This window comes from Tubulanus polymorphus, chromosome 2 (genome assembly GCF_964204645.1).
Source record: "Tubulanus polymorphus chromosome 2, tnTubPoly1.2, whole genome shotgun sequence".
Taxonomy (NCBI): domain Eukaryota; kingdom Metazoa; phylum Nemertea; class Palaeonemertea; order Tubulaniformes; family Tubulanidae; genus Tubulanus; species Tubulanus polymorphus.
The window spans coordinates 29,687,047-29,703,766 of record NC_134026.1 but is presented as its reverse complement, the minus strand read 5'-3'; the positions used below and the strand labels follow the sequence as shown (position 1 = coordinate 29,703,766).

General features: G+C 36.1%; 1 long non-coding RNA gene across 1 annotated transcript; it reads left to right on the top strand.

The window, feature by feature from the left end:
• The first annotated feature begins 12,899 nt into the window (after positions 1–12,899).
• Positions 12,900–13,504, top strand: LOC141900596 (uncharacterized). The gene is made up of 3 exons (XR_012618733.1): positions 12,900–13,105; positions 13,180–13,367; positions 13,455–13,504. It is a non-coding gene; the product is annotated as an uncharacterized LOC141900596 (long non-coding RNA).
• Positions 13,505–16,720: the final 3,216 nt, after the last annotated feature.

Here is a 16,720-nt window from a genome sequence, read left to right as displayed (position 1 = left end):
TGATAGAATTACTCTCAGGTCATAAGTAAAATTCATAAATTATAAAGTTAGTAGGATTAACACTAAAATATATTCAAAACAAAATTGATCAGTTTTAATCATGATAGAATACTGTTAGGTTATTTCTATTGTTTTATGAACTGAGGGTAATTTTGTCATTGATAGAATTACTCTCAGGATCATCAGTAAAATACATTAATTATATAGTTAGTAGGATTAACACTAAGATATATTTAAAGTAAAATGGATCAGTTTGAATCATGATGGAATACTGTTGTGAGGTTATTTTTATTGTTTTTTGAACTGAGAGTAATTTTGTCATTGATAGAATTACTCTCGGGATCATCAGTAAAATACATTTATTATATAGTTAGTAGGATTAACACTAAAATATATTTAAAGTAAAATTGATCAGTTTGGATCATGATAGAATACTGCGTGAGGTTATTGTTATTGTTTTATGAACTGAGGGTAAATTTGTCATTGATAGAATTACTCTCAGTTCATCAGTAAAATAATATGTCTTTTTAATCATGATAGAATACGGTTAGGTTTTTTTTTAATGATTGATGAACTGAGGGTAGGGTAATTTTTGTCATTAATAGAATTACTCCTGGGTCATTGAAATATTTTAGTGTGATATGGATTCGATGATGTCAGTAACATTCGAAGTAATGGAACAGATGATTATCAATCAACTTGTGTCAGGGCCATCTCTATTGATTCTTAGAATTTTTTTCAGATTAGGATTTCATTTTGGAAGACATTCTGATTAAATAGAAAAAATTAATTGTTAGATCTATTTTTACCTTTGTTTCGTGTTCGATGTCAGAAGTATTTACAAGTCAGTTGATTATTCAATAGAGCATTTGAGCATAATTGATGTCATTATAATTGTTTAAATGGAACATTTTTCCTAGAAAAGATTTATTTTAGATATCAGTTTTATATTTTTATGTGTGGGATTCATCTTGGATGATTTTTTCTAGGATATGATTTGTATATAAGATAGATTGTAAATGAAGGAAAGAATAGATTTTTAAATCAATTTTTAATTATTTAGGAAAATAGGGAAATGAAAAAAAAGATTTTTCTAGTTTTTTAGGTTTGTTATTTCTATCCTAACTTCTATGGGGTTCAGTTTCTTTTTTCTCAAATATTTCTTTTGATCTTCTTGAACCTTTGAGCACATGTAGACTATTGCATTCACTTTTTGTCCATCGTCATCTGTTCGTAGACAGAATCTAGTTTTTTGGGAAGATGCTTCAATGGATCGTCATGATATTTGGTTTATACATGTATCTACCCTAGACACCAAAAGAAGGCCCAAACAGAATCAATATGGCCAACTGGCGGTGATTATTGTTCGCTAAAATCAGTACTTCAGTACTTTGTACACATTTTTGAATTTTACAAGGGAAATTTTCAAATCAAACATCTAGTCTTGATAATTTGCTAATTCGTAGCATTCTCATTGGACACATCTCCATACGTGGAATTGGGGTTAGCCTAATATTGAATTGTATGAAATTGTTCCATTTATATTGGTATTCGTTCTATGATTGTGGTGAGTTTAAAGGTCTTTGGTTTCTGTATATTTTCACCGGGCGCATTGTCAGATTGTCAAGCATTTCATTCAAAGGGCATGGTGTCCCTAGACCACAAGTGTCAGCGCTTTTGAGGTTCTCAAACACATTTCATATAAACAGCTATATTTATTGAATGAAATTAGTTCTAACCTTGTTTCATTTTCATATTTCCCCCATAATCTTTCATGTTTCACTTATTTCTCTTTAGTCTTTAGTCGCACAATCTATTGTCATGGCTGTGGCCTCTCCATCTATCCACATTAATAGCGGTACTTAAGATGGCTAACTGGCAGCCAGATTTGATAATTAAAACTATTATTTAGTCTAGTACTCGAAATCATTATTACCATGGAAAAGATGTAGGGTGCTAAGTGAAGCATTAGTTACATGCATGCTCAAGAAGGCTGACTGGCAGCCATATTTAATTCCCAAAACTTTAGGGGTTTAGTTTGATTAAGTTAGGGCTAGAGTGCTATGGTAATGATTGATATTCATTTTGGCTATGAAGTCTGAATCAAGATGGCTGACTGGCAGCCATGATTACACATACTGTTAATTTATCATTTTCAAGGGAAAGGTGTAAGGTACCACAAAGGTTGAAATCACACTAAAATGGCTGACCTGTGACCATATTGGTTGTAAAGCTAACTGGTGACCATATCAGATTTCATTATTTTATTTTCATTATCAAGATGGCTGACTGGTGGCTGAATTGGATTTATCTTCTTTTCATTTTCACAATCAAGATGGCTGACTGGTAGCCATATTGAATTTCAGTAATCTCCTGTGTCTCGTATGCACTTGTTTTCTGCATGCAATTTTTTTCTATCGCTCTTCTCTACTACCTGCAGCTTTCTCATTCAATAAATATCAATGTACATAACAACTCAAAAGAAGCCAAACATAATAGTTGGCATTATCATTGGGAGGTGCACCTGGCCTAATATACCACGTGGTAAAAACCACTCTTTCTGTGATTGTGTAGTACCAGTAATTGATGATCATCGAGTGAGTGATTGGCCTGGCACAGTTATTCTAAAATCACTTGGGCTTTTATTATTATAGGTAAATAATGATAAAAACTAAAGATTTAGATATATCATCAAATTGATCGACACATTTTATCCGTACTAACACTATTGTACATATTGTTAAATTGTAAATAGTTGTTGGTTTTTATTTGTATATTTTATATTTTTTATTGATTATAATTTCTACATGTAAATATACTTTTTAGGTATCTTTTAAACATGGATTTTAAATATTATCTTAAAACCTTTTAATATTCCTAACTAATTTAGCCCAGATTTTTAATACAGTTGAGTCCACATTTTCATAAATTGCTTTATTTAATACAACCATAAGAAGAATTTATCAAATCTTGGGTTTATACCTTTACCAGTGTTTTAGAATTGTCCTGAGGTACGACGTTAAACTGCCTCTCTCTCTCTCTCTCTCTCTCTCTCTCTCTCTCTCTCTCTCTCTCTCTCTCTCTCTCTCTCTCTCTCTCTCTCTCTCTCTCTCTCTCTCTCTCTCCCTCTCCCTCTCCCTCTCCCTCTCCCTCTCCCTCTCCCTCTCCCTCTCCCTCTCCCTCTCCCTCTCCCTCTCCCTCTCCCTCTCCCTCTCCCTCTCCCTCTCCCTCTCCCTCCCTCCCCTCCCCCTCCCCCTCCCCCTCCCCCTCCCCCTCCCCTCCCCTCCCCCCTCTCTCCCTCTCCTCCCTCCTCCTCCCTCCTCTCCTCCCTCCTCTCCTCTCCTCCCTCTCCTCTCCTCCCTCCTCTCCTCTCCTCTCCTCTCCCTCTCCTCCCTCTCTCCTTTCTACTCTCCTTTCTCCTCTCCTCTCCTCTCCTCTCCTCTCTATCCTCTCCTTTCCTCTCCTCTCCTCTCTCTCCTCTCTCTCTCTCTTCTCATTCCTCTCTGGTTTGGTTTGATGATGATTGTGATGATGATGATGATGATGGTGATACAGAATTTATACTGAACAGCAGTTAAGAAGATTTTCATTTGACACTGTATAAGATACCTCTAGTGGATTTGTCATAAGAGACATCGATAAGAATACTGCTTCCCTTGGGCAACTATCAAAATATTCAAGCCTATGAGTCTTTCTTATAGGATAGGTCTAAGTGTAAGACTGCTCATGGGATATGTCTAGTGTAAGACTTCTAAGACTGGACTGCTTGTAGGATAGGTCTAAGTGTAAGACCTCTAAGACTGTTTAAGGGATAGGTCTAAATGTAAGACTACTAAGACTGCTTGCGGGATAGGTCTAAGTGTAAGAATACTAAGACTGCTTGCGGAATAGGTCTAAGTGTAAGACTACTAAGACTGCTTACGGGATAGGTCTCAGTGTAAGACTACTAAGACTGCTTGCGGGATGGGTCTAAGTGTAAGACTGCTTGCAGGATAGGTCTAAGTGTAAGACTGCTTGTGGGATAGGTCTTAGTGTAAGACTTCTAAGACTGCTTGTGGGATAGTTCTTAGTGTAAGACTTCTAAGACTGCTTGCTGGGTAGGTCTAAGTGTAAGACTTCTAAGACTGCTTGCGGGATAGGTCTAAGTGTAAGAATACTAAGACTGCTTGCGGGATAGGTCTAAGTGTAAGACTACCAAGACTGCTTACGGGATAGGTCTTAGTGTAAGACTACTAAGACTGCTTACGGGATAGGTCTAAGTGTAAGACTTCTAAGACTGCTTGCGGGATAGGTCTTAGTGTAAGACTACTAAGACTGCTTACGGGATAGGTCTAAGTGTAAGACTGCTTGCGGGATAGGTCTAAGTGTAAGACTTCTAAGACTGCTTACGGGATAGGTCTTAGTGTAAGACTGCTTACGGGATAGGTCTTAGTGTAAGACTACTAACACTGCTTGCGGGATAGGTCTAAGTGTAAGACTGCTTGCGGGATAGGTCTAAGTGTAAGACTACTAAGACTGCTTGCTGGGTAGGTCTAAGTGTAAGACTTCTAAGACTGCTTGCGGGATAGGTCTTAGTGTAAGACTTCTAAGACTGCTTATAAGACTGTTTATAGGATAGGTACAAGTCTAAGACTGCTTATGGCATAAGTCTAAGTCTAAGACTTCTAAGACGGCTTATAAGACAGGAACAAATCTGAGACTGCTTATGGGATAGGTCTAAGTCTAAGACTATACATAGTGTTGTAATACATGGTGTTGTGCGCTATGTAAATTGCTGTTAAGTTCAGCTATCTTGAAACATTGATACTTGTACTGAAACATTGATACATGTACTGAAACATTGATATGTGTACTGATATGGTGGCTTGTTCTACCTCCCCTTCCTAGGGGTGATGTGACCTTCTTCGCTCTTTGATATTTGAAGTAGGTATAAGATAATGATAGATATGAAATAATGATAGATATAGAATAATATGTTAAATAATAATAGGTATGAAATGATAATAGGAACAGAATAATAATAGGCTTAGTAAAATAATTATAATTTGTTTGAAATAATGTTTCTCCTTGGTTATTGCTGTATGGTAGTTGCTTCTACATCAACTTATCAACTTCACTGAATGATGCTGATAGCTTCTGTGGTGTTCAGCCATCTTGAAACATTGATACATGTACTGAAACATTGATACATGTACTGATACAGTGATACATGTACTGAAACAGTGATACACATACTGATTTGGTGGTACGTTTTATCTCCTCTCCTCTGCTTTTAGGGATATGATAAATGTCAGTGTTCAATAGCTATGATACTGGCTAGTTGATGTGACCTCACACTTTTAATACATATATCAAATGAATAATAGGTATGAAATAATAAGGTATACTAAAAGAATTATGAATTTTCTCCTCCTCCTCCTCCTCCTGCTCCTCATGTAGGGATGATGTTGAGATTCGGGATCTCCTATCTCCTGTTCTTGAAATTTCGAGTACAAGAGACTCAAAACACTGATTGCTGTCTCTTCAAAATACTGCTGATTGCTGCTGAAATGAATTTCCAATTCGTATTATCATTGACGTTAATTGTCAGAGACTCAAAACACTGATTGCTGCCTCTTCCAAATACTGCTGATTGCTGCTGAAATGAATTTCCAATTCGTATTATCATTGACATTAATTGTCAGTGACTCAAAACACTGATTGCTGCCTCTTCCAAATACTGGTGATTGCTGCTGAAATGAATTTCCAATTCGTATTATCATTGACGTTAATTGTCAGAGACTCAAAACACTGATTGCTGCCTCTTCCAAATACTGCTGATTACTGCTGTTATGAATTTCCAATTCGCATTATCATTGACATCAATTGTCAGTGACTCAAAACACTGATTGCTGCCTCCGCCAAATACTATTGATTGCTGCTGTAATCAATTTTGCAATTCACATTATCAGTGACGTTAATTGTCAGAGATTCAGAACACTGATCGCTGCCTCTTCCAAATACTGTTGATTGCTGCTGTTATGAATTTCCAATTCGTATTATCATTGACGTTAATTGTCAGTGACTCAAAACACTGATTGCTGCCTCCTCCAAATACTGGTGATAGCTGCTGTAATGAATTTCTGGGTTGCTATATCTTTGACTTTAATTGTCAGTGACTCAAAACACTGATTGCTGCCTTTTTCAAATACTGCTGATTACTGCTGAAATGAATTTTCAATTCGCATTATCATTGACGTTAATTGTCAGTGACTCAAAACACTGATTGCTGCCTTGTTCAAATACTGTTGATTGCTGCTGTAATCAATTTCCAATTCCATTATCAGTGACGTTAATTGGTGTTGTATGGTATGTAAATTGCTGTGAGGTTCTGCTGTCTTGAAACATTAATGCATGTACTGCAATATTGGTACATGAACCGAAACATTAATACATGTATTGAAATATTGATACACATGCTGAAACATTGATACACATACTGATTTGGTGGCACATTCTACCTCCCTTCCTGCTTTTAGGGGTGATATGAAAAATGTCAGTGTTCAATAACTATGATACTGGCTGGTTCGATCTTTGATATTAACATTAATGAATGATAGCTATGAAATATTAATAATAGAATTCCATTGAAAGTGTTCTCCTTCCCATTCTCATTCCCAGGGTGTTAATTAATACACTCTGTTTTGGGGTGATATTGAGTACAGGAGTCTCCTCTTTCCTTCTTCACCGTCATGTAGAAACGTGACTAACAAACTGAATTATCAGTTTGTCACAACACTGATGGCCTCCTTTAATACTGCTGCTTGCTGCTGGGTGTTAATTCTTACCACCTTCCATGAACTTCTTGAATTATTACATAAGCAATATTACAATAAAAATTATTACATTAAACATTATAATATCATGAATCATCCTCCCAAAATACTGCTGCTTGCTGCTGGCTCTGTTTTGGGGTGATATTGATCGCAGGAGTCTCCTCCTTCCTTCTTCAACTGTCATGTAGAAACCTGACTAACAAACTGAATTGTCAGTGCGTTACAACACTGATGGGCTCCTTTAATACTGCTGCTTGCTGCTGCGTGTTAATTCTTACCTCCTTCCCTGAACTTCTTGAATTATTACATAAGCAATATTACAATAAAAATTATTACATTAAACATTATAATATCATGAATCATCCTCCTTAAATATTGCTGCTTGCTGCTGGCTCTGTTTTGGGGTGATATTGATCGCAGGAGTCTTCTCCTCCCTTCTTCAACTGTCATGTGGAAACGTGACAAACAAACTGAATTGTCAGTGTGTTACAACACTGATGACCTCCTTTAATACTGCTGCTTGCTGCTGGCTCTGTTTTGGGGTCATATTGAGTTCAGGAGTCTCCTCCTTCCTGCTTCAACTGTCATGTAGAAACGTGACAAACAAACTGAATTGCCAATGTGTCACAACACTGATGGCCTCCTTTAATACTGCTTGTTGCTGCTGCGTGTTAATTGATACACTCTGTTTTGGGGTGATATTGAGTTCAGGAGTCTTCTCCTTCCTTCTTCAACTGTCATGTAGAAACGTGACAAACAAACTGAATTGTCAGTGTGTTACAACACTGATGACCTCCTTTAATACTGCTGCTTGCTGCTGGGTGTTAATTGATACACTCTGTTTTGGGTGATATTGAGTTCAGGAGTCTCCTCCTTCCTGCTTCAACTATCATGTAGAAACGTGACAAACAAACTGAATTGTAAGTGTGTCACAACACTGATGGCCTCCTTTAATACTGCTTGTTGCTGCTGCGTGTTAATTCTTACCTCCATCCCTGAACTTCTTGAATTATTACATTAGCAATATTACAATAAAAATTATTACATTAAACATTATAATATCATGAATCATCCTCCTTAAATATTGCTGCTTGCTGCTGGCTCTGTTTTGGGGTGATATTGAGTTCAGGAGTCTCCTCCTTCCTTCTTCAACTGTTACGTAGAAACGTGACAAACGAACTGCATTGTCAGTGTGTTACAACACTGATGGCCTCCTTTAATACTGCTGCTTGCTGCTGGGTGTTAATTGATACACTCTGTTTTGGGGTGATATTGAGTTCAGGAGTCTCCTCCTTCCTTCTTCAACTGTCATGTAGAAACGTGACAAACAAACTGAATTGTCAGTGTGTTACAACACTGATGACCTCCTTTAATACTGCTGCTTGTTGCTTGGTGTTAATTGATACACTCTGTTTTGGGGTGATATTGAGTGCAGGAGTCTTCTCCTTCCTTCTTCAGCTGTCATGTAGAAACGTGACAAACAAACTGAATTGTCAGTGTGTTACAACACTGATGGCCTCCTTAAATACTGCTCGTTGCTGCTGGGTGTAAATTGATACACTCTGTTTTGGGGTGATATTGAGCTTTGGCTAGTTTTGCTTCCTGATCGTCCTCATTACGACCTTACGTTAAAGATATATGAATATTCAAAACAGCTATCCATCGATAGCTTTGTGGTGGTTGAATCTTTGAATAGTCGCTGGTGTTGGTACTTTGTATATATAATGTTGGTGAAATGGGATTGATTATGTTTCTTGATCGTCCTTATTGCGACTTTACGTTTTAAATATATAAATATTCAATACAGCTATCCATCGATAGCTTTGTGGTGGTTGAATCATTGAAATGTCGCTGATGTTGGTTCTGTGTATATATTGTAATATATGCCGGTGAATTGGGATTGATTATGTTTCCTGATCGTCCTTATTGCGACTTTGCGTTTTAGATATATGAATTTCGATATAATTTAGATTTGCGTTTTAGATATATGAATATTCAAAACAGCTATCCATCGATAGCTTTGTGGTGGTTGAATCTTTGAAATGTCGCTGGTGTTGGTTCTGTGTATATATTGTAATATATTTCGGTGAATTGGGATTGATTATGTTTCCTGATCGTCCTTATTGTGACTTAATGTTTTAAATGTATAAATATTAAAAACAGCTATCCATCGATAGCTTTGTGGTGGTTGAATCTTTGAAATTTCGCTGGTGTTGGTTCTGTGTATATATTGTAATATATGTCGGTGAAATGGGACTGATTATATTTCCTGATCGTCATTATTGCGACTTAACGTTTTAAATGTATAAATATTAAAAACAGCTATCCATCGATAGCTTTGTGGTGGTTGAATGTTTGAAATGTCGCTGGTGTTGGTTCTGTATATATATTGTAATATATGTCGGTGAATTGGGATTGATTATGTTTCCTGATCGTCCTTATTGCGACCTTACGTTTTAAATGTATAAATATTCAAAACAGCTATCCATCGATAGCTTTGTGGTGGTTGTATCATTGAAATGTCGCTGGTGTTGGTACTTTGTATATATTGTAATATATGTCGGTGAATTGGAACTGATTATGTTTCCTGATCATCCTTATTGCGACTTTACGTTTTAAATGTATAAATATTCAAAACAGCTATCCATTGATAGCTTTGTGGTGGTTGTATCATTGAAATGTTGCTGGTGTTGGTACTTTGTATATATGGTATCAGCAAATTATTATCATATTACACATTTTAAAAGTGTTATATTCAAAGATGCTATCGCTTGATAGCTTCACATTTGTTCTTTGCACCTGAAGGTTGATAACTGTCATGTAGAAACGTGGCAAACGAACTGAATTGTCAGTGTGTTACAACACTGATGACCTCCTTTAATACTGCTGCTTGCTGCTGGGTGGTAATTAATACACTCTGTTTTGGGGTGATATTGAGTTCAGGAGTCTTCTCCTTCCTTCTTCAACTGTTACGTAGAAACGTGACAAACAAACTGAATTGTCAGTGTGTTACAACACTGATGACCTCCTTTAATACTGCTGCTTGTTGCTGGGTGTAAATTGATTGTTTTGGGGTGATATCGATCGAGTTCAGGAGTCTTCTCCTTCCTTCTTCAACTGTTACGTAGAAACGTGACAAACAAACTGAATTGTCAGTGTGTTACAACACTGATGACCTCCTTTAATACTGCTGCTTGTTGCTGGGTGTAAATTCTTACCTCCTTCCCTTAACTTCTTGAATTATAACATTAAACGTTATTAATTGATACACTCTGTTTTGGGGTGATATCGATCGAGTTCAGGAGTCTTCTCCTTCCTTCTTCAACTGTCATGTAGAAACGTGACAAACAAACTGCATTGTCAGTGTGTTACAACACTGATGGCCTCCTTTAATACTGCTGCTTGCTGGTGCATGTTAATTAATACACTCTGTTTTGGGGTGATATTGAGTTAAGGAGTCTTCTCCTTCCTTCTGCGACTGTCATGTAGAATCGTGACAAACAAACTGAATTGTCAGTGTGTTCCATCACTAATGACCTCCTTTACTACTGCTGCTTGCTGCTGGGTGTTAATTGATACACTCTGTTTTGGGGTGATATTGAGTTCAGGAGTCTCCTCCTTCCTTCTGCAACTGTCATGTAGAATCGTGACAAACAAACTGAATTGTCAGTGTGTTCCATCACTAATGACCTCCTTTACTACTGCTGCTTGCTGCTGGGTGTTAATTGATACACTCTGTTTTGGGGTGATATTGAGTTCAGGAGTCTCCTCCTTCCTTCTGCAACTGTCATGCAGAATCGTGACAAACAAACTGATTATCAGTGTGTTACAACATTGATGGCCTCCTTTAATACTGCTCGTTGTTGCTGGGTGGTAATTCTTACCTCCTTCCCTGAACTTCTTGAATTATTACATTAAACATTATCACAATAAAAATTATTACATTAAACATTATTACATCATGAATTGTTACATAATTACATTATCAAATTACACACTATTGTCATCTAAAAAGCTGGCAAGTTCCTTCTCCATGTTAATCATTCCACTTTTTAGGGGTGATATTGAGTTCAGGAGTCTCCTCCTTCCTTCTTCAACTGTCATGTAGAAATGTGACAAACAAACTGAATTGTCAGTGTGATACATCACTGATGGCCTCCTTCAATACTGCTGCTTGCTGGTGCATGTTAATTAAAACACTCTGTTTTGGGGTGATATTGAGTTAAGGAGTCTCCTCCTTCCTTCTTCAACTGTCATGTAGAAACGTGACAAACAACTGAATTGTTAGTGTGTTACATCACTGATGACCTCCTTAATACTGCTGCTTGCTGCTGGATGTTAATTGATACACTCTTGTTTTGGGGTGATATTGAGTTTTGGTGAGTTTTGTTTCCTGATCGTTCTTATTATGACGTTATGATTTAAATGTATAGATATTCAAAAGAGAGCTATCCATCGAAAGCTTTGTGGTGATTGTATCATTGAAATGTCGCTGGTGTTGGTTCAGTGTATAAATTGTAATATATGTCGGTGAATTGGGATTGATTATGTTTTCTGATCTCCCTTGTCGCGACTTACCGTTTAAGTTGATAGCTTTGTGGTGGTTGTATCATTGAAATTTCACTGGTGTTGGTACTGTTTATATATTGTATCAGCAACTTATTATCACATTACGGAGTTGCGTTTTAAGATTGTTACATTCAAAGATGCTATTGCTTGATAGCCCTTGATAGCCTAGGTGTTAGATAGCCCTTGAATCAGCTAAACTGGGTCAGAGCGTTTTATGAATGCTGATAAACTCTAAACCTGAGTTAATAAAACTTCAAAACATTGGAGCCAACTCTTGTCCATTATAGCCTATTAAGTGAAGATCGATCATCATAAACACCGGTGAAAACAATTGACGTCTCCTCACTAAGCACCTGACGTCTCACTTTGCACTGATGCATCCATGCACTAACGCACTTGCATGAAATGGCACTAAATACATAAAGACACACAAATTGTGTTTATGTATATTTCAGGGGATACACATGCACACCCGCGGGTCCTTAAAAACTTGATTAGCATGTACAGTGCTATCTATCTTTTGTTTGTGTGTTGATATAATTTGTGATAATGTTTCAGTGTTTGTCATAGAAAAGCATTAATTCTTCAAACAATCTTAGATACCCATTTTGTAGACAAAAATATAAAAGGTTGATGATTAATTGTAAAATGGAAAAAATGAAATGTGAAATTATCAATGTCTTAAATAATATAGTGAATATTAAGTCGCAGTGATTATAGAGAGATTAGAGCGTCAGATCAGCCAGATCAGTTGTACTGAGTTATCTCCCTCAAAGTCAAGGTTAATGATTAATTGTAAAATGGAAAAAATGAAATGTGAAATCATCAATGTCTTAAATAATATAGTGAAGATTAAGTCGCAGTGATTATAGAGAGATTAGAGCGTCAGATCAGCCAGATCAGTTGTACAGAGTTATCTCCCTCAAAGTCAGGAACAAGAGTCACGGGGAAAGTTCACAGTTCCAGAGGAATGTCGAGTCATAAGTCTGAACTGACTTTAAATCAGGTATGATATTGAAATAGTGTAAATCAATTTTCAAAGTCTCAAAATTGAAAATTATTCATATTTTGTGTTATCTTGTAGCAAATATTGAGAGGTTTACCACAGAACTGAGTCTCACCAGAGATGAGACAATTACCAGGAATCAGTTAGATGAACCACTGAGATCAGTAGCACTGATTCATCTCCGTCAAAGTCAGCAACAAAGTTACAGAGTCACAAGGAAGGTTAATAGTTCCAGAGGAATGTCGAGTCATTAGTCTGAACTGACTATAAATGAGGTATATTAAGTTAGATTGACATGGATTTCTTGTTGTTGGGAAAGTCTCAAACGTTATGATGGTCTGTTACATGTTTTCTTGTAGCAAATCATTAGACATGCAATACCTGAGGAAGGATCAGTCATTGAACTGACTATAGAAGTGTCAAAATCTAAATTTATTCATATTTTGTTTTCTTTTAGCTAATATTGAGAGGTTTACCACTGAACTGAGTGTCACCAGAGATGAGAATATCACCAGTGAGATCAGTACAGAACTATGTCTATCCAAGTGGTAAGATCAGGGCGTCTCCAGTGAGATAAGAGGATCACAAGTGAGATGAGATCAGTGGTGCTGTGCTGTATCTGCCTCTAAGTCAGGAACGAAGTAACAATTAAGAGTCACACGTTAACAATTCCAGCGGAACGTCGAGTCATTTGTCTGAACTGACAATAAATCAGGTATAATATTGAAATTATATAAAAATCTCAAAAATTGAAAATTGCCGGTATTCATATTTTGTGTTTTCTTGTAGCAAATATTGAGAGGTCCACAGAACTAAGTCACTATAGATGAGACAATCACCAGGCATCAGTTAGATGAATGTCACCGCTGAGATCAGTAATACTGAGTTACCTGCCTTAGTCAACAACAAAGTAGTGTCACAAAGTGAACAGTTGCAAAGGAAGGCCGAGTCATTAGTCTGAACTGACTTTAAATCAGGTATAATTTTGAAATTACATGAATCAATTTTCATATCTGACATTATTCAAAAATTATTCATATTTTGAATTTTCATGTTGTAAGTAGGAAATATAGAAAGATGTTATGTTACTACAAGATGGAAAAATACCTGCAGGGATTTACATGAATATTCTTCCAAAGTTGAAAGGATGAAAGAATGGATGATTCATGAATCTGAACAGACTATAAATCAGGTATATTGTAATAGAAAAACGACTTGAAATGTTTTATTGATTGTTTAAAATATCCTTTAATGTTTGTTTAATTTGTCTTCTAGGCGAAGAAATGTGTGATACATCTAATTTAATAATAAGATGGCACCTGTTAATCATTTGAGAACTCTAATGCGTTTCTGGAAATTTAGAGAACTCTAATGCATTCCTGGAACTAAGAGAACTCTAACGCGTTGCTGGAACTTCGAGATGCGTTGCTGAAACTTGGGAGAACTCTAATGCGTTACTAGAACTTGGAGAACTGTGATGCGTTGCTGGAACTTCCAGAACTCTAATGCGTTGCTGGAACTTGGTGAACTCTAATGCGTTGCTCGAACTTGGAGAACTCTTAATGCGTTGCTGGAACTTGGACAACTCTTCTGCGTGTTAAGACTGATAATTCTTGTGTGTGCAACTGACTGTGTGTATGAATATATGTGTTCAATTTGAGATTTTTTATTTATTTATTTATTTTGATTTAAATAAAACAAGTTAGAATATCTTTGATCGCTTCTAAAGAATTGTTGATGTTGTTTTGAGGTCGAACTGAAATGCAGCAGTCAGTTCCGTACTGCGTTTGAATATCGACATGACATGATGACTGACCTTGATTTCTTCGTGTTGACTTCTGTCGGTGTTGGTTAATTACAATGCATTTTAACTCGTTTGTTTTTGTAAATACCATATTTATTTCTATGAAATGACATGATCGATTCGTAGACGAGCTGTATTCTCAACTTGGTGTAGAATAGTAAAACGAGGTGGAAAGTACTAACGTTACCAGTTTATCTTGTCTTTTATTTGTTACATTGATGAATTATATTGATTTTGTGTTGCTTAATTGATTTAAAAGGCTTGTGATTGGTGTTTGATAATTGGTTGACCTTTGTTTACATGTAAATACATATAGAACTATTAATCACAACAACTAAAACCTATTCGTGGTTTAGTTGTTCACTACAAATTGTTTTTGTTATTTTTCTGTGATCTACAGTTGACTCAGCTCTCGGCTCTTTAACTCGAATCACACTAATCAATTATAGTATTGACTCGGACTCAGACACTTTCAAACTCAATATATTGTCCGTACAATCACCTGTACTCACTTGTTTTAATAGATTTTAGTTAGAACTCGGTCTACTCATGCACATTTAAACTTGATAGTCCCTGGGATTATATTTTCCAGTTTATTGATACATTAGGTGATAGAAAACTACAGTAAACCTCTTTCGGATTTTCACTGCAACTATAGTGCCAATCTAGCGGGTCTCTAGTTCCAGTAGGGCGGCCGGTTTACTGTAGCAGGGGCGGATCTAGGGGGTGAGGGTGGCTAGCCATCCTCTCTAATGCCTTCCGAAAAATTTAAAAGGGGCTTTATCGTTTAAATAGCTTATCTCATCATCAAAGCAGTTGCAAGCATGTCTAAGGCTAAAAAAATTGATTTGGAACCTTGTTTCTCCGCTCTGCCGAGCTTAAAAGTAGACCCGGCCGGCCGCCTATCTACCCTGTCCCTGTACATGACTTTTTTTTAAAATCGTGATCAGTTTTACCATTACAGACCCGGTCGCTATAGAAATGAACTGTTTACAAATTTTATCATATTTTACAAATATGACCCAGCCGTGCTATCAGGCCATATTTTTCGTTCACAGCCATTCCGCTACGTAGGCCTTAGGCCTACATGAGTCGTCAATTTTCTCAATCATAATTACCTGAATTTTTTCCCAATCTGTCTCAAAAAAATTCCCAAAACCAGTACCACGACAAATTGTAAATTATGAATAACAAATGTTTGAGAAATGACCTAAGTTTTCCCCAATCAATCGTGCGGGTATCTCATAAAATTATCAACCCCTCATCCAACTATAGGAATGCCAAGTAGTAGGCATAATCAATGCCATAAACCAAATACCAAGATTGTGTCAATAACATCATTCGTTCTTTGCGAAAAGTGAAATCAATACACCGATAGCCTACTTGGGACAAAACTTTGTGTTCCCCAAGTGGCCTAAAAATCGCGCCATGATGCAATCGTGTATTGAAATATTTCGTTTTTTTACTAATTTCAATTTCAATTTCAATTTATTCATCATAAATCCAAAGTATAAGATTGTGAATGAAGAAAACAACAATAATAACAAACAGACAAAAAACAGAAATGTGTGACACAAAGATGTGCACTAACAGAAAAATAATAAAAGGAGAGAGAACTAATACAATGTCTAACATATATATATATATATATATATATATATATATATATATATATATATATATATATATATATATATATATATATATATATATATATATATATATATATATATATATATATATATATATATATATATATATACAATATTATTTAAGTGATATTTACGAGCCCATGATATATGAATTTCGCAATATTTAAGAAGATTGGTTTATTGGGATTAGTAAAGGCCGAAAGAAAAGTGTCTAGGTTTAGATTTACAATATCATATTTAGTTCTTAAATTATCCTGCAGTTTACAATAAAAAAGAAAATGGGATTCATCGCCGACAGCGTTACAGTGAGGGCAAATACGATTTGGTTGAGCGATGCCGAGTCTCCTTCCTTTTTCAAATATAAGGTTATGACATGACATTCGAATTTTTGCTATTGCTGATTTTAGAGAGTGGTCTTTTAAGAATAATAAATATGGTTCTAGCTGAAATTTAGATTTCATAGTTCTATAAAAGTTATACCGGCTGTGAGTTGGATCATTGATCTCTGAATTCCAAAAAATAAGAAAACCCTGCTGCATATATTTACATACAATTCTAGTTGATCTGGTTATATTTGGATTGTGCCCTAAATTACTATGATCAAATCAATGCATAGACATCTGCTTTACATCAACTTAAAGAACAGGGTCTCCTTCACAATATACTAGATTTTCAGGTTTTAGTTTTCGATGAGAATCTATGAAATTAAACAATAATGAATTATATAAAACAATTATTGAGCACTCTACTGCCCCCGGTGACTTCATTGAATGATCGTCGTTTCGTCAGGTCAAAGCGTTAGGTTATACATTTCACATCAACCAGTATCTACATGCAGCTGTTCAGTGTGTACACACTATATCTGAATACGAGG